Source organism: Podarcis gaigeae, assembly GCF_964106915.1.
Source record: "Podarcis gaigeae genome assembly, chromosome: 8".
In the NCBI taxonomy this organism is placed as follows: Eukaryota; Metazoa; Chordata; class Lepidosauria; order Squamata; family Lacertidae; genus Podarcis; species Podarcis gaigeae.
This window is the reverse complement of record NC_139684.1, coordinates 45988974-46008745: the sequence shown is the minus strand read 5'-3', so window position 1 is coordinate 46008745 and position 19772 is coordinate 45988974.

The following is a 19772-nucleotide window of genomic DNA, read 5'->3' as shown; positions in this document are numbered from 1 at the left end:
TATTCAGAGGCATACTGCCTCCAATGGCGGTAGCCATCATAGTTAGAGCCATTTATAGTCCTATGTTTTATTAATTTTGTTCTAATCCTCTTTTAAGCTTATCCAAATTGGTAGCTGTTAATGCATCTAGTGGGGGCAAGTTCCATAGTGTAAAGAAATACTATCTCTTGACTATCTTCAGTCTTCCAATAACCAGTGTCACAGGGTGACCCTGCATTCTAGTATTATGAAAGCATGAGGAGGGAAAAAAAATATCTGTCTATCTGCTTTTTCCACACCATAAATAATTCTCCACACTCATCAGAATGAGCAAGCAGGCCCTGAAGCAAGATAATGGCTACCACATTTTGAAGAAAGTGAAGTAATACACATTCAATATCTAAATTGCCCACTCTCCAATAAGAAAAATCCACAATCTGAGAAGTAAGTCACGTAATGTACATTAACACCTAAAGAAAGTACGTATATGTACAGCCATCATATCCCAAACCTAAAACTGCCTAACTGCACCACTGAGTGCATTAGGAATTATTGGTTGTTCCAATTTAATTGGTGATGCATTTTTAAGATGTAGGTGGTTATTCCACATGCAAACAGAAGAAGGAACTGAATTTGTTGTGTACTGTGTATGCTCAACTTCCATAATTTTAGAACGATAATTCAAGAGGCAGTGTGAACCTACAGCACATTAAAGAAACAGAGCAAAGGAAATCTGCTTATCCACAATGCGAATTCTTTGACCTGTTCTTCTGTACCAGCGATGGGGAAGCATTTTCATCTCATGGGCCACATTTTCTCCTTTGCACCATGAGCCACTGGCAATTGGGGCTAGAAGGAAAAGTGAGAAGAGCAATGAATGCTGATCAAGGGGTGTGGCCCGGGAGGGGATGTGGCCATGGTAGAGTCCTGAGGGCCAGCTAGAGAGGACCTGCGGTTCCTTACACCTGCTATAATGCAACTATTTACTGAAAGCAACACCTCTTTCTCTCTGTTGTCTTCTTTGCTGACTTCAGTCCATTATTTTAATCTCCAAGTACATGTGCAGCCATCATAAATTACACATTTTTCTCCTATAGCAGGGTGGATGGGAACTTTGTTAACTTAGCAATAACATAATCCTGTTTTATTATGGCCTGTTCTTTCAAGGTTTATAAGCACTACTGAGAATACTTCTCTTTGAAGGTAAACAAATTCCTCACATGGACTTTTCTTACTCAGGCATTAGTGTTGCTTGGATACAGCTGGCATTATTCAGCAAACCAACAGCAAAGGCTGTCAGTGAGGCCATTTTGTTTCCCTGATTTATAAATGCATTATCTGTAAAACAAACAGCTCAGCCTTTTGCATGAACAAACCCCAGAGACAAACAAAATGTCACCTAATTAGCTTTTTACAATAGGTCCTGCTTTTCACTATTTTTCACATAACCGACAGGCACTTAACAACTTATAGCAGTTGTCAGCTCTTAACTATTAATTCCTTCTAATAATAAAACTCTACCAGTAACCTAATATAACTGGTAGCTTGTCTCCTACAATCAATTATTTCCAATTTCTATTGTGTGTTAATGCTGCAAAATATGAAGTGCTTCAGGATTCTAACATCTATCCAAAGATCAGGGAGCAGGCTTTTGTCTAGGTTTAGATAGAATTGGACATCATTTTGAATCAATTGGACATCAATTGGATACAATTGGACATCATTTTGGTGAACTGAACCCTTCACAGCTACACTGTTTTTAACCACTGGTGTCAAATCTTTTGGTGTATAAATTTTACCAAATAAATAAAATTACTTGGCTGGAGAACTGCATTCATGTGAATTTCAAATGAGGTTGTTTCCTGATTCATGTGCTGCTTAAGAAGGTGTAAATCAGATAGGTTCACCTTTAACTGCAAACTGAATTGAATTTCTCTCCCATTTCTACCCAAACATTTGCTTTCCCTCCACATGTATTCACCTTGCATCTTTTCAGATCAGGTGCCAGGGATCTTCAGATCTGCAACTTTTTTGCATTTTCACATTGCTTACAATTTCAAACACAATCTGTGGCAATCACAGTCAAAAATATCATAGTACTTCAGTAATTTGGTACATTTCTGGATTTCTTTTTTTTTTAAACAACAACAACAACTCACCACACAAATCTATGGGATACTTCAAAATGCAAAAGCAGGTATTTCTCACACCAACAGCTAGGAACATATTTCTCAAGAGATGCTTTATTGTAATCAAAGAGTTTTTTGTATCAAAAGAAAAGGTATCTACTTTCCTTTACCTAGCAGTTGTCATGTTTCTTAGAGTGGCTTACTTCTCAGTCATTGCTCTTGAACATTTAGACAGAAAATGATCATGGAGATAGTTTGCTCATGTATTTTACTTTTTGTTAGAACAGTGCTAATGTTGCTGGAATGTTTTCAAACATCAAACTCATTGTAGAAACCATTTTATTTAAACCTGTGCTTTTCCTCAATTTGTCAGTGTAGTATAAGCTTGCTTGCAAAGTATACCACACACTTCATATCATCTAATTGTGTAGCTATACTGAGTCAGGCCATTGGTCCATTTAACTCAGTATTGTCTTCACAGAGTGGCAGCAGTTCTCCAGGATTTCAGATTGAAGTCTCTCCCAGCCCTACTTTGAGATTGCAGGAATAGAACCTGGGATCTTCTGGACAAAAAGCAGATAATGTATTAATTTTATATCCCTCCCTCCCTCCCAAAGGAGCCATGGCTACCTTGAGCCATAACTCAGTGTGTTCTCACAGTATACAGAGGGCACAGGAAACCATTGGAGTGTGATGACAAGGAAGAAAATAGCAATTGGAAAAGAGTGGTAAAATGGAACTCACAACAAATGAAAAGAGTGCTGAGAGAAAGCAAAGGTCCCAGCCTCTAGTCTTAGGACACATGCTGCAGCTACACTACCAAAGCCATGCTGGGAACAGCATGTATGCTGTCTTCAGTTCCATGATAAAAGAAAGTATTGTGAATTTCCTTTAAAATGTATTAAGTAAATAACTGCTATGGGTACGAATTCAAAATGACATGTTAAATGACTGTCCTGGAAAAACAAACATGAATATGCATCACATTCTAGCCCTAGGATAGCCAACCTGCTACTCTCCAGATGTTTTGGACTACAAATCCCATCATCCCTAATCACTGGTCTTCAGGCTGATGCTGATAGAGCTGAAGTCCAAATTGTTTGGAGGACACTAGCTGGCTACCCCTCTGCTAGTCAATAGTTTCTCACTACCACAGTCTTCCTAACACAATAGTTTTCAACAAGCTGATCTCATCACCATTTCTTTTTGCCATTGTTTGAGGTGTTTTTCCCCCTTCCTTCTCCCTAAAAAGGACTAAGATTTATAGAGAAAGAAAAAATAAGTGACAATGGGAGAAGTTGGAGAAAACAAGAGGAGAAAGATAGATATATATTTTTCATTGATTTACTGGAGGATTTCTATTCCACTTTTCCAGCTCAAAATGACTTATCAAAGTGGAGAACAATCCTTTAAAAAAGCACACCCCAAAATGCATTGGACCATCAAAGCAAAAAATATAAATTGAATTCAGCTGCATTATCTTAACAGCAGGGAGATTTAATGCAAACCAGACTAAACTGCATCACAGTTAAAGGTCAAAAGACTGCTTAAATGTGAGGGGGGATTTGCTGGGCAATGCTCCCAGCTCTGATTATTCAATTGCTGTGCCATCCACATTGCTACCTGAGCGGCATTTTCACAAAAGGAGTAAGGTCTCAGACATGTGGTTAAGATCCCTCCGACATTTGTGGGATTGAAAAACCATTGGGGATATCCCAAAGCTGTCAGGGGTGGCCCAGAATTCCTGAGCCAATATACTGCAGCTGTGGTAACCTTGTTTATTTATAGGCATCTATAGCCCATGCTTCACCTTGTGGTGCTCTTAGTTTGGATAATTAATGAATATATTTTTTATATTCCACCAGAAATATGTTTGGCACTTTCGAGCAGCAGATCCCTACCCTGAGAAGCTTACAACGAGGAGGGTGGAAGAGATGGTGGAGGGCAAAAACTAAGATTATTATTCTCTATGTTCTATCTTTGTTGGTTCATTTGTCCCTTGTAATGGTGGTGGTAGGGTCCTTTCCTGGGAGACGTGTGTGTGTGTGTGTGTGTGTGTGTGTGTGTGTAAATGCCACATGTTTTTCAGGTGCAGGGGTTGTTGAAAAAACATGCATGGTTTTCTTTTCTTAAAAATAAAAATAAAGCAAGGTAAGTTGATATTTGAAGCACCTGTGGCTGCTAAGCCCTTTACAAATGACAGATAAAAGGTCTCTCAATGCAATGTCACATGATGATCTTTCCTTGACCTTCCTGGGGGAAAGAGACCAGGGTCAGGGCATTCAGAATCCTTAACTGCCTGAAGCAAATGTCTATCCATAACTTGGGTAGATCTGGGCCTCTCCATCACTTGGAATTCATTCAGATCATGCCCCTTTTCCCGAGCCACACCCCAAACTACCCCTGCTCCACACCCTCCCTGTGTGCTTTTGCCTAACTGGATTTTGTCATTGAACTATGATAATGCCTCTCGCTTACCCAGGAGGATGGAAAGGTGCATGTGTGTAAACCTATTCTTTGTCATGGCTGGAATGCAGCCAACTGTAAGTTCCCCAACCCGGCCCTAGGTGGACCCTGAAAACAGATCAAAACATGCAGACCCATCTCATCTCATCTCATTTATGTTTACTCTGAAAAAGGCATTCTTGAGTTTAGTGGGGCTTACTCCCAAATATGATTACAGACTCAGTGGATGGGAAGGGTTCGTGTAAATACTGTGTGAACATTCAGCTGAGTTGTGCTATATATTATCATTAAAATGATCTAGCTGTACCACTGTTTAATATCTTATTCCAAGCACATTTCTGAGTTTGAGGCTGTTTTGGTTGGTAACTGGTTACTCCACACACAAACACACACACACACACACACACACACACACACACACACCAGTTCTCATCGAGAACTAATCACATCTTGCCTTGGTAATTGTACAACTCCCTTTCTGTTACCTTGGCTCATCTGCTGTATTTTCTGAGTTCTGATATCCAATTCATTTCATCTCTAACTCATGTTAGGAACAAATCCCCTGTCAATAAAGGCTTGCTTTTGTTTATAACCTCTCAGGCTGCAAAGTCCTCCCAGCAGCGACCTCCTTTCCTTTCAAAAAGCGTTTTGTCAGAACTCTCCATTGCCCCCTCACTGGCAGATTGCTCTTCCCTTGTCAGTAGGCTCACCTCTTTCCATGTCTCTTAATCAGTCACAAAGCAGGCTGAGTGCTGTGTGGCTTTGCTACCGAACCATGCCGTTATATGTTCCCCTCACCCCTCTTCTTTCAGGCAACAGTGCTGAGCCCATCTGTGAACTGCTGGCATATGTGAATATTATAGCACCCTGTGTATCTTTTTTTAAGCTTTACACTTGGAAGAAATCCGTTAATTTGTGAAAGAAGAATTTAAAATTAAAGCTGTTAACACGTGGGGGGCAATCCCACCTGCTGAACAAGAAGAACAAGAAAGAGAAGGGGGGAGTCTTTAAACATTGCATGGCATTTGATTTCTGTTTTTGATTGATTTAGGCCTTTGTGTTCTTTCCCGCTGATAGCTTGCTGTCTCCAAACATGTTCTTTTTCTCAACCAACCAGATGCTTTACACATGATTGCTAGGACCACCTAGGCCTAAGTATTAAGAGTCCTCTCCTACCACCTGACCATATTAAAGAGAAATATAGGGGCCAAACGCTTGTAGCTGGTGATCAATATCTACAAGGGTGGCTAACCTGTGGCTGCTACAAGAATTGTGGGACTCCAACTTTCATCAGCTCCAGCCAGCATGGCCAATGGAGATGGAGGGTGGGCATATTCATTCACAACACCAGGAGCACAGTAGGATGTGCATGGCTCCAAAGCCAGACGTACCGGTAGTCCCAGAATGTCATAAGGACGTCATGAAAGAAGTGGAATGGAGCTGAACAGGGGTGGAGCACACTTACGTGTTCTCCACTGACGTTTGTGTGGGCGGGGTCTGGAATGGTACATGGAAAATGTGTCCTTCTACAGCTACATGCTACCTTAAAATTTGTTGCTGCTTTGCTCCTCCCCCAGTCCTGTTGCTGTTGATCTATCAGGAATTAAGCCATGGTTTTGCTTAGCATTGCATCCAAAATTGGGGCCACAGTTTGCCTCATCTAAACCATATGCTATAGCTTGTTCTCAGCTTACCACTCATGATTTGTTTGAGGAAGACAAAACATAAGCCCTGGTTTGGACGTACCATTATGTGTGAATCAGGCCAATGTGGCCCACTGCTGTATTTAAATTCCTGTGCTTATAACTTTTTTGTTGTTTAGTCGTTTAGTCGTGTCCGACTCTTTGTGTCCCCATGGACCAGAGCACTCCAGGCACTCCTGTCTTCCACTGCCTCCCGCAGTTTGGTCAAACTCATGCTAGTAGCTTCGAGAACACTATCCAACAATCTCATCCTCTGTCATCCCCTTCTCCTGGTGCCCTCAATCTTTCCCAACATCAGGTCTTTTTCAGGGAGTCTTCTCTTCTCGTGAGGTGGCCAAAGTATTGGAGCCTCAGCTTCAGGATCTGTCCTTCCAGTGAGCACTCAGGGCTGATCTCCTTAAGAATGGATAGGTTTGATCTTCTTGCAGTCCATGGGACTCTCAAGAGTCTCCTCCAGCACCATAATTCAAAAGCATCAATTCTTTCATGATCAGCCTTCTTTATGGTCCAGCTCTCACTTCCATACATCACTACTGGGAAAACCATAGCTTTAACTATAAGGACCTTTGTTGGCAAGGTGATGTCTACGCTTTTTAAGATGCTGTCTAGGCCTGTCATTGCCCTTCTCCCAAGAAGCAGGCATCTTTTAATTTTGTGACTGCTGTCACCATCTGCAGTGATCATGGAGCCCAAGAAAGTCAAATCTCTCACTGCCTCCATTTCTTCCCCTTCTATTTGCCAGGAGGTGATGGGACCAGTGGCCATGATCTTCATTTTTTTGATGTTGAACTTCAGACAGCACTGTGTTACTTTGTAATGCGGATCTAACAAGTCTTAACACGTAAAAGAAATCAATAGTGACATTCTAATGAGACAAAAATAAGTTCTCCAAATTCCTTTCAATTGTGCTTTTAAAAACACTAACTTAGCTTTTCTGATTTAAAAAAAAAAGCACATTTATGAGCTTTGTCATTAAGGACAGGCAAATCTGTCACTTTGCTTTCTCTCTGTTTCTTGTTTTTCCAGTTTCTTCAAATTTGCACATCAATTTGCACTTTTTAGCAAAAAAAAAAAAAAAAAAAAAAGCCCTTGTGGAATCCAGTCACATTTATTCTCTGCTTCCCAAAAAGTGTTATTTCTGCCACCAGGCTTTTCAGTGAGCTGGCAAAAAGTAGGAAGGAAGGAAGGACATCATTTTTGTCAACCGGCCTTCAAAGCCTGTGGTCTGAATTTGCAGAAAAAAATCAGAGCACTGCTGTGAGGTCACTGGATTTTAGGTCACTTGTTTCAGTGAGGAAGCTTGTTATCTAATAGCCAAGCCCTTCTTGTTTGTCTTCTAAGTGAAATCCAGCTGTGATGTTCCTTCGAAGCACATAATATTTATAAAATAAACAGGTAAATGAACAGCACAAGCACTTAGCTCATTTGAATCCTTGTTCTCAGAATGTGAAAGACTTTAACTCAGTCAGCAATATGTAGTGCTTTGCTGCTGAAGTCAATGCCCAGATGTGTGTATGTGTGCATGTATCTATATCTATATTAGGAGTGCATTGCATCTGCTTTTCTAAAAAAAATTCTGATCTGTTTTTGAGTCCCTCCACTTTGTTCTGTCTTTCAGGTGCCAAGTTTATTCCATAAAACAAAACTCTGTGTCTTCCACTGTAGTATATATTTTAGAAAGTGGCTTGTTCATCTGTTTGTCCATTTTTTTTCTTATACATTCAGATGCCTCTTGAGATATTGTCAAACTTGGCCCAAGGGTTCCCAGGGCTTTGGCAGCAGACTTTGCCACCATTTGGATGCAAAATGTCAGACTAAAACATCTTTTTGATATGATCTGCCCATGTTTTGGCCTCCTCTCCAGATATCATCGCCAAAATTTTCACTAGGACTCCCAAGGTAGGGGTAGTAATCTCAATCACTATGTAGATGCAAGGTGCCATTTTGAATCAAGATGGCAAACTAAAATGTTACTTTGGCATGACTTCACCTGATTTTTGTTGTGATGGGTCCAAACTCACAAATTTGAGGATGTATTTTAAAAAAGTAAAATATATTTTTATTTCTTAAAAAAACCATTGGCAGCACAGGGGAATTGCTACTAGTTGGCTATCAGATCCTCAAGAGGGCCCTCACCTGTGGTTGCTCAGATGTTGTTGGACTCCAACACCCATTAGCCTGATCCAGCTGTTCTAGAGTGCTACAATTTAGGCACCACTAATTTGGCAGAATGATTATGGACCAGTCAGTGCCTAAGTTGTATAATGAGGCACAGTGGGGAATGTGTGCTGAACGTTTTTTTCTAACCATGTTAGATTGTATAGGAATGACCCCTGCTCATTTTCCCTGCTCTCTGCAGCTGACAACATCTGAAGAGTCACGGGTTAGCAACCCCTGACACTGAAGGAGGAGTCAAGACCAGGACCAAAATCAGTTCAGAACTTCATGTTTTACTGATGTGCATTTGTGCATTGTTAAAACATTTGTTCAATAACATTCATTTTGGTCTGAATAGAGAAAATGGTTTCCTTTCCACTGCACATATCAGTTAACTCATCACACAAGCTTGATCGTTTTATCACCTAGCATTCCCATTTTAAATCGTTGCTGTCCTTATTTTGCCTATACAATCTCTAACTGAATTGTCATTAACAGTTAAATATATTTCAGCCACAGTGGGGAACATTCCTTTCTATGCAATACCTGCCAGTGATGAGAAGGGACAGAGGTAAAAGTGGGTGGATCAACAAATGTACCTTTGTACAGCTGGCTAATGAGGATTATACCTTATGCATATGATAAAGTTGACTTTAGTTCAGGAAAGCTTATTCCATAGTCAAATTATATAGACTTTATGGTGCTATAACTCTTTGGTGGTTTTATTTTTTGGGGTTTTTTGGGGGGGGGCAGGTTGCAACAACAATGAAAACATAGTGCTGATTGCTGCTTTCTCCGCAATGTTTACCAAAGCATATCTATGCACAGATAAATGCAGAAGTAAAATTTAAAAAATTAAAAAGTGCAAACAAACTGGAGGAACTGGATAGTGAAGCAAACCCTACAAATTCTTCTAGTCAGTAGTGGCTGATGTGATGGGGCAGTATCACTCACCTGATACTGGCATCACTGCTGCTTAACTGGATGGCATAGCAGCAGGGCAGTGGCAAGTTCATGGATGCCCTGGCAGGAGCACTGGGTTGGCATATGCACTGGCTCAACCTCTCTGTCACCTGGCCCCACCCTATTCAGGAACTCTTCAGTGATGATATGGCTGCCAGGAGAGAGGCTCCACAGCTCTGTCCACCATATTGATTGCTCCTGCTCCTAAGTTAAAGCAAAATCCCAGGGGAATTGAGAATAGGCAGAGTGAACTGGAGAAACAATAGCATCATGGAGCAAGCGAAATCCTGATTCGCAATATTGCGGTTACAACTGTGCAGAGCCAGTCACATGTATCATCTACCGGCATAGTAAATCAAGCATGATCACAGTCCCACAATTGCATATATATGGGAAGCTAGTGAGGGAAACTAAAATAAAGCATATTGCTTTATGTGGATGAATGTACAACCAATTATTCGTGTGATTTCACCTCCTGCATCAGGGATGGACACCTCAGACAGACCCAGGGACAGTCCTAAGCCACAAACCCCATTTCCCAACCCACATACCTCATTGGTTCTGCTTCACATCCCACTTTTTTTGCCTGGCTGGTACTCCTTGAACTCTAATGATGCCTCTTGTTTGTCTGGGTGGAAGGTAGCGAGGTGTGTTTATAGAAACTAGCCAGCTGTACAAAGGTACATTTGTCGATCCACCCACTATTACCTCTGTCCCTTCTCATCACTGGCAGGTAACCCTCAGGTTTGCCTAGAAAGGAATGTTCCCCACTGCAGCTGAAATATATTTCCCACCCCTGCTCTATCATTATGAGTTTATAAGCTGGCAGCATGCCACAGAAGTTCTCCTGAATCCTCTGAAGTAATCCTGTTTTTTAAAGAGACCATTGTATTGATTCTGTGCATTTTATTTAGGAATTTAGCACCCGTGTGCAAATTTAATTTGTTCAAACTAATATTGGCCTTTCATTTGAATTTCCTTATGGTTAATCATACATTTATTTCCCTTGTTATTTTCGCTATATTTTCTAAACATCTGTCTCATTAAGTGAGCTTTTGGCCACCAACTTGCTGAAATCCCTGCTGAGGACACAATGCTTCTGGAGGACTATGTAATTCTACCCACTGTGTAAATGAAAGATTAACATAATTTTGGTTTCTTGTGCGGCTATAGTTTGCTGCTTTTGAACAATGTAGTTTAATATCCTCAGAACATTTAATTAGCTGAAAGAGTCTGCTGTGCTGCAATGACATATGATTCTTGGACTCAGCATTGCACAGCTGAATTTGATAACATTTCTTCATAGCATACACTGATTTATTAAGGGATGTGATTGGCGCTGTGGTCTAAACCACTGAGCCTCTTGGGCTTGCTGATCAGAAGGTCTGCAGTTTGAATCCAGGTAACTGGGTGAGCTCCCATTGCTCTGACCCAGTTTCTGCCAACCTAGCAGTTTGGAAGCATACCCATGCAAGTAGATGAATAGGTACTGCTGGGGTGGGAAGGTAAATGGCGTTCTATGCGCTCTGGCACTCGTCATGGTGCTCTGTGTTCCAGAAGCAGTTTTGCCATGCTGGCCACATGACCCGGAAAGCTGTCTGTGGACAAACACCGGCTCCCTCGGCCTGAAGCAAGATGAGCACCACACCCCATAGTTGCCTTTGACTGGACTTAACAGTCCAGGGGTCATTTACCTTTACCGTTACCTTTACTGATGTACTATAATCTAGAATGTGTGTGCCTGCATGTGTGTTTGTGTGTGTAAAATACTTAACTGTATTTTATTATTTATTTAAGATATTTATATGCCACTTTAATTACCAAGGTTCAAAGCAGTGCATGTAAAAGCATAAAACCGATATTGCTATGAACTGAAAACATCCTTAAAATGCTTGCTGAGATAGAAATGTCTTTGTCAAGTACCTGAAGTTCAATGGCATGAAGTATGAATCTTGCCACAGAAAAGGAAAGAACGATTTAGTCTCTGGCTGATTATTTCCTCATTCTCTTATTTTGTTTAAGGTAATGGAGAAACTCACGAGGTAATGTCGCCTCATTCAGGTACCAGAGCCAGGAAAGTCTGTTGGACAACATAGTTGATCTCAGTATAGAAATAAACTTCTGGAGCTGTGCTACTCTGCGTTCTCCCTCTACTGCATCACTGCATGAGATTACATAAAAGTTGGCACCAACAGTCCTTAAATGCAAGAACACAGGGATTTCCAGTGGCTGACAGGAATGTATCTGTGCATGCTGTATAACCAGCTTAATACCACATTATTATTATTTTTTTAAAGAAAAACTAGTGGTTGTTTTATATGTAAAAGCATATGCATGCCTTAGGCATCTTTCTTTTTAGATATTAATTGTTTGACCTTGTCTGTACCATCTTAAATCCAGCTGGATAATTATTCTGTGTGATATTTTTAATTCTTCATATTTTTAAACAAATAGCTTGGGAAAAAATCCATTATCTCCCTCCCTCCCCCCTCCAACACTGCTTAACAATTATGGATATGACTCATACACATCAACCTTTCAAATATCTTGTCATAAAATAAAGGTCAACCCATGGAATAGTTTAACAAGAAGTGCTTAAGGAATATAAAGGAATAATGTTGTATCTTCCATTAGAGTTTTATCTTTAAATGCTCAGAACTTATTATTAAAGTTAATTTTCAGATGACTGTTTTTTAAAAATCGCTATTTTTGACCTGATTATCTATCCCACAAGGCTTAAACTAAATGATGAACGGGGGGGCTTTATGATGTACTCTAAAAAGTTTATGGCACTGTTATAATTTTAATCAGTAGCTATCAATCATCAATATGAGATAAGTTCTATGGGTTTTATACACTAGTATTTTATAATCTTGGCTCTGACTTTCAGTATCTGAATATTCTGGTATTCTGCAAAATGGAATAGAATTCGATATAGATAATATCATTTCATCTGCATTTTGGGGGGGAAGCCACCTAATTTTCCAGACTCACCAGATTCATGCAACCATCAGAACATGTTTAGCCCTTCTAGTTTCCACTTCTCTGAATTTTGCAATATCATTCTTGGTTCAAAAAGTATACTAAAATCTGTGTTCTTAAAATGGATATTTTAGGGTAAAGGTAAAGGGACCCCTGACCACTAGGTCCAGTCGGGGACGACTCTGGGGTTGAGGCGCTCATCTTGCTTTATTGGCCGAGGGAGCCAGCGTACAGCTTCCGGGTCATGTGGCCAGCATAACTAAGCCACTTCTGGCTAACCTGAGCAGCGTACGGTAATGCCGTTTACCTATCTGTCGGAGCGGTACCTATTTATCTACTTGCACTTTGGAGTGCTTTTGAACTGCTAGGTTAGCAGCAGCAGGGACCGAGGAGCGGGAGCTCACCCCGTCGTGGGGATTCAAACCGCTGACCTTCAGATTGGCAAGCCCTAGGCTCTGTGGTTTAGACCACAGTGCCACCCACGTCCCTTGTTTTTTATTTTAGGATAAACTATGATTTAAAATGTGCATGTTGAGATAAAATATTGTTTGAATATGATTTGAATTTGGAAAAGAAAAGATGGGAAAGAATCTGTCTATTCTGAAACAAAATGCACAATAAAAATGACACCAAATCAATCCAGCATTAATCATTTGTACATAATTCATTAATGCAGTAGATTTGACTTTGAAAGGATACGTAGCCTTATGAGGAATGGTTGAGGGAGTTGGGTATGAGGGAGTTGGGCCTTTGAAAAGAGGAGACTGAGAGAAGATATGGTAGCCATCTTCAACTATCTAAAAGGCTGTCACATGAAAGATGGAGCGTGCTTGTTTTCTCCTGCTCCAGAGGGTAGGACCTAAACCAATGTCTTTAAGTTACAAGAAAGATTCTGCCTAAACATCAGGAAGGACTTTATTACAGTAAAAGCTATTCAGCAGTGGAATAGGAGTCCACAAGAGGTGGTGGACTCTCCTTCCTTGGTGGTTTTTAAGCAGAGGTTGGATAGCTACCTGTAGTGGATACTTTAGCTGAGATTCCTGCATTGCAGGGGGTTGGACTAGATGACCCTCGGGTCCCTTCCAACTCTACACTTCTGTGATTCTATTCTATGACACACACACACCCCTTGGTGTCCTGCATGATTGATGGCTGGAAGAGGTTGGCGTCTGTCCTGTGCACACCCAGCCAAGGAAGACAATTTCAGCAAGAATGCGTTCAGAAGAATTACACTGAAAGTATATGCAAAGATGAACCCTCAATTTAATAAGCAGCATATTAGTTTTAGTTTTGAATCAGTCTAGGGGAGGCTGGTGGAAGAAAGCCGTAAAATGATCCAGAATTATTTTACTCAATGGCTCTTATTGCTTTAAAACATAAACCTTTCAATAAGACTAATGATACAAGGTACACAAGTTCCTCTTTTAGGTAAAAGATGTCAGTGTAAGCAACATTTATGAGACAGAATCCAAGGGATTTCTTATATGTATATAATTTGCGGCACTGCTGCACTCCTCTTGGTTCATAAATCTGCAAAATGTAATTCTGGAGGGTCATACTGTCTCTTCAGAAAGATCATTGCTGCTGCTTGTGCTGAAGTAAATCATTAAGAAGAAGCTAGAAGTGAGCGGCACTGGGGTGGAAGCATCAGCTGAGAAGATTTCTTACCTCCTTGAATTCTGGGGGCAAAAACCAACATCCTTAGGAGATTTTGTGGTTATGTCCTGAAAAGCTTTCTGGAAATCTATATCACCATACCCATCTCCTATATGGAGATTTTCAGAATTTAAAAAGTGAAAGCAAATATGAGTTAAGAACAGCACTATAGCAGGATTAATGACAAAATAAAAACGTAAACAATAGACCCAACAGAGCATTATGATTTACATATTTATTACTTATTTTATTTATTTCTATTCTGCCTTTTTATTGGCTAAAATGGCTTTAAAAGCAAATTATTCTCCTGTAGATCATTTTTTGTGTGCTCATCCATAAAGGTAAAGGTAAAGGTAAAGGGGCCCCTGAACATTAGGTCCAGTCGTTGCCGACTCTGGGGTTGCAGCGCTCATCTCGCTTTATTGGCCGAGGGAACCGGCATACAGCTTCCAAGTCATGTGGCCAACATGACTAAGCTGATTCTGGTGAACCAGAACAGTGCACGGAAACGCCGTTTACCTTCCCGCCGGAGCGGTACCTATTTATCTACTTGCAATTTGACGTGCTTTCAAACTGCTAGGTTGGCAGGAGCAGGGACCGAGCAACGGGAGCTCACCCCATTGCGGGGATTCGAAGCACCGACCTTCTGATCAGCAAGTCCTAGGCTCTGTGGTTTAACCCATAGCACCACCCGCGTCCCTTTGCTCATCCATATTTTTTACTAAATTTTTAGTTTTAGTTTTGCTTATTTTAAGTCCTACAACATACCTCATGGCTGAGATTATATAGGCTGCCTTCCTGTTGAACACATTGTAAGAAAGGTTTCTGTTTTTATGATCAATAATAATTGAACTTATTATGTTTTTAAAAATTAATTTATATAATTTAGAAACTTTGACAATAAAGTGGTATGTTGCTGTTGTTGTCATCTGTTTATCACGAGAGACAATGGTAGAGTTCATCTTTGGGGGAGAAGTCAAGCTGTGAAGAGATATATAGCGCCTGCTGTGGCTGTAGAGACTGATACAATAGAAATATGTTTCGTTGCAGCGGGGGCAGATGAAGGCGTCCGGTTGTGCTGATGCAGATGCACGATGCTGATACTTCTCTTTGCAGAAATAACAGAGCTGACTGACTGATTCATTGGACTTCTTACTTGCCATTCACCATAATGTCCCAAGGCAGGTTAAGGCAATAAAATACGCAGTTATATTGAAAAATTAAAACAGTTATGATTGTGAAAACAAATAAAACTGTTCAACTTGCTAAGATCCATTTTAGTCAAAAGTAAATATATGTGTGTGGGTCTAAAGAAAAGAAACTCCAAATGCTGTTTACAAATGTGTAGGGGTGGGGATGAAATCACAATTAAATGCTCTTTCCATTCACAATTTCTGAAACAATATGAATGCCAAAACACACAGGGTAAAGTGTGCATAACAATGCATATATTAGTGAAACTAACAATGAAAATGCATTATAATAGGGGAAATTGCTTTGTGAAACTGTACATATTATGCAAAATTGCATACAAAGATGTCTGTATCGAAATAAATTTGTTTAAAATGCAATTTAATTTTTGTCAGGGTTATTTTTTTTAAGAAATCTGCAAACAAATGTCAAAATGTGGAGAATTGAATTTAAGATCAGAAAAATGAAAAAAAAAAAATCAGAGAGAAACTGCAATTTAGAAATTTCCCCATCCCTAGAGATGTTGGTGGGGGGAATGAATGAATTAAACATTTCTTAGATATTTTGCTTCAACAGGAACCATCTAAACTTATTTTGCTTTAAATTTAAATTCTTTCCAGATTTACCATACACAATATTTGGGATAAATATTAAAACTGATTAATTCCCATCTTAAAAAGAGGAAGCCAGAAATGTCTTAGCAACTGTTGCCCCCAAATAGCACATTCTTGACTATAATGAAATATATTGGAGGTCCATCAGTGACACACCAAATGACTGAGAATTGTGGCCAGTCAATATAGAATAGCTTCCAAGGATTCTAGATCCATAAAACACAACAAACAGCCCCAACCATGAGTTCAATCAATGAGATTAGCATTGACCTAAAGACTAGTACTTCAACCTAACTGGCTTTTTATTCCAGGCTGCTAGTTTTCAGTTTAAGAGCTCAGCAGCAAAAGTAAGTCTTTCCCCCCATTTCTGAGAAGTGTGGATGGGAAGAGTGACTAGTATTTCTGACAGTGAGGCTGTCATAATAAAAATTAGGTTATAATGAATATGGGCTACAAGAGAAGGCTGGGGAGGAAGCCCCATCTGTTCATCTCTGTACTACAGCATTAAAGGGAGCAGATGGACACAAACGATGCCAAGATTGGGGCTAAGAGAGACGTGCAGCTCTGCAGTTTTATCCCTTGGTAGAGAGACCCCTACTGTCAACTCTTAATCCCCTACACGCAACTCAGTGTAAAGCTATCTTACCTCAGTGTTAAGTGGAGGAATTGGAGAACATTCTTAATGCTAGTACTTTATAATTGCATATTCCCTTGATAATTTGGGTTGCCTCACTACAGAAGCCGGCACCAGCACTAAAGCAGATTATTCCAGATTATTTCTCTTTCTGTTTTTCCTCAATCTGAGTAGAGATGAAACACACTTGAAAAAATTCCATGTTTAATACTCCAAATGTCTTGGATGTTTTCCCAAGCAGGATTTGTCTCCAGTTGTTCTTTAGGCCAGATCCACTGGCAATTTGGGGATATAGTAAAATCCTCTGAGATCTTCTTCCAAAATGAGGTAGTGGAAACTATTTAGAATGGATATTCAGAGATTTGAGAGGGCAAGAGAATTAGGGATTTGTAGAACCATTTGGAGACTTTCATTAGCTAGATGAAAATTTGTTTTTACTTTCCTTAAAGAATTCACTTCACATTGTATTTTAAGGTCAAATTTGATAGCAAGTCACATATCATATATATCATTTTAACACAGCTATTGCACAATATCATATCCATACAGCAAATGAATGAAAAATGAATTTCCCCAAAAATAGACCTGAATTTTTTGTAGATGAGATTCCCCTGCCATAGCAAATGTGTTCCTGGAAATGGTAAGTGTCATATGGTGGTGAGTGTCATAGGGGATAGATTTGTTCAGTTCACATTTTAATGTGAAACTACGGTACCTAATTTGCATTTGCTGGATCAATTTGCATTTGCATTTGCTGGATCAATATACAAACCAAAATGTAGTTACCCTTCAAAATATGTGCTCCTCTGAATTTTGTGACACAGTTCTCCAAACAAACAAAAGAGCCCACGGTTAGGTGAATTCAGTCTTATCAAGGGTTAGTTCAACTGAATGCATACATCTGTAATAATACAAAGGCATCTAATAGGAGAGAATGAGAAAAAAGAAACTTTTTACAGTCACTTTACATGTGATCGCTCAGACCATCAGTGTATCCAACCTGCTTTGTTCTTCACTTAGGTGGGTTATTCAGTTACATATCTCTTCCAACTGTAGATATGTCACATGGTCTCTATTCCAAAAGCATCTTCCCTGAAGTCTAACTTCCATTGTTTCCTCCCCTGTTCTCTGAGTACATTGTTGAGTGCACACTTAGTGATGCAATCTGCATGACTGACTCAGCCTGCATTGAGTCACTGCTCTTAGCAACAGCCAGAAAAGATAAGGGAGAGCCTATCAACCTGTCCTTCACCCCTTTCTAACAAACTGTTTGCTAAAGGCAGTAGGGATTGGTGTGCAATGCTGCTTATTTGACCTCCCATCACCACCGTTGCTGTGGTATACAGGGAGGAGTGGGACACCAGAGGGCTCAGTGTGATGCAGGGCATTTGCACTGCACTGACCTTGCTGCTGCATCACCCTGCCCCCTCCTGTTACATCACAGTGGCATCAGTGATGGGAGATGAGGGAAGCAGCAGCACTCTGCCAACCACTCCTGCCTCAACGACCTAGGGCCATCTGGATGCTGTAGAAGGAAGGGGAAGCAGTGGAGACAGAGCCTTCTGCTCTCACCACTTTAATGCAGCTCAAGCTTCTTTGTTTCCCCCCTAAGGGGGGGATTACAGCAGCAACTGTGTTTGTTTGTTTGTTTGCTTGCTTGCTTGCTTGCTTCATAGAATTTATACACCACTTGCTTGTAAAAAACAACTGCTTTACAAAAAGCTAAATAAAAAAACTGGAAAAAATCACAATCATACTTTAAAACACACAAAATTTAAAAAGATTAAAATTACTTTAACTTTCTAAGTATCTAGGTGGTGTTGTTTAGTCGTTTAGTCGTGTCCAACTCTTCGTGACCCCATGGAGCAGAGCACCAGGCACTCCTGTCTTCCACTGCCTCCCGCAGTTGGTCAAACTCATGCTGGTAGCTTCGAGAACACTGTCCAACCATCTCATCCTCTATTGTTCCCTTCTCCTTGTGCCCTCCATCTTTCCCAACAGCAGGGTCTTTTCCAGGGAGTCTTCTCTTCTCATGAGGTGGCAAAGTATTGGAGCCTCAGCTTCAGGATCTGTCCTTCCAGTGAGCACTCAGGGCTGATTTCCTTCAGAATGGATAGGTTTGGTCTTCTTGCAGTCCATGGGACTCTCAAGAGTCTCCTCCAGCACTATAATTCAAAAGCATCAATTCTTTCTGGTCGAGCTCTCACTTCCATACATCAGTACTGGAAAAACCATATCTTTAACTATACGGACCTTTGAAGTATCTAGGTAGGCTTGCCTAAACAAGACTGTTTTAAGCAAGTGCCAAAGAAGAGTACAGTGAATACGCCTTCTTGATTTCAATAAGCAGGAAGTTCCAAAGTGCAGGTGCTACCACCCCAAATTATCGTTTTCTTACAAATGTGGAACGGGTATCAATTCCACTTAGCTGCAGTTTTGTACCCTCCACAACGTCCCCAGACCCAGCAGAGTTCACTTCAGAGGTCCTCATTTCAGTACAGGGTTATTCAGAAGGATCCTGCATTGGTCTGGACAAGCCCTGAACCCATCCAAATTGCCCCCCTTAATCTTAATCTCACGCACACCTCTTAAACTAAACATTTGCCTGGTTTAAAGGAGAGCTTATTGAGCACATTCATTTTAAGAATATTGCTGTATTCCTTCTTTTTCCATTGCTATCCAAATGTTTGATGTGTTCTCCTTTTCTCCATTTGCACTGCTGATCTATGTGATTGGAAGGAAGTCTTATTCTTTAAGTGACACTGAAAAGATAGTCTCTTTTGTTGAAAGGTTTATGGGATAACAAGCAGATAAATGTCACCCAGAGAGTTTACTGAAATATCCATGTTCCTCCTCTCTCTACTGACATGTCTCGTGTAGCCAGTGAAATACAACACTGCCCATCGCAGTTCCTGGCTGCTACATCCTAATGAACACACACAGAAAAAAATGATCCACAATACATTAAGATTACTTAGCACATATTGGCCTGGTTTTTTTTTTGTATCAGCCCTCTGTTCTGTATACTTTATGCCTATACTAAAATAGTGGCGTATACCAAATACTAGAAAGTAGCAATTTGCAGGTGTTCACAACTGCAGGGAGGCTTCTAAGTGCATCACCCTCCAGAAGCTGGTGCATGCACCTTGCGGTGGGGCCTGTTTGTCTCCATTCTTTCCCCCAAATTTAAGCCCATACATGTTCACCTCAGAATGCTTGGCTAGGATTACTATCCAATTCACCCTTCTCAATGGTTCAAAAGAAACATTTCCTGATGGGAGGAGACGGCCCAGCAACA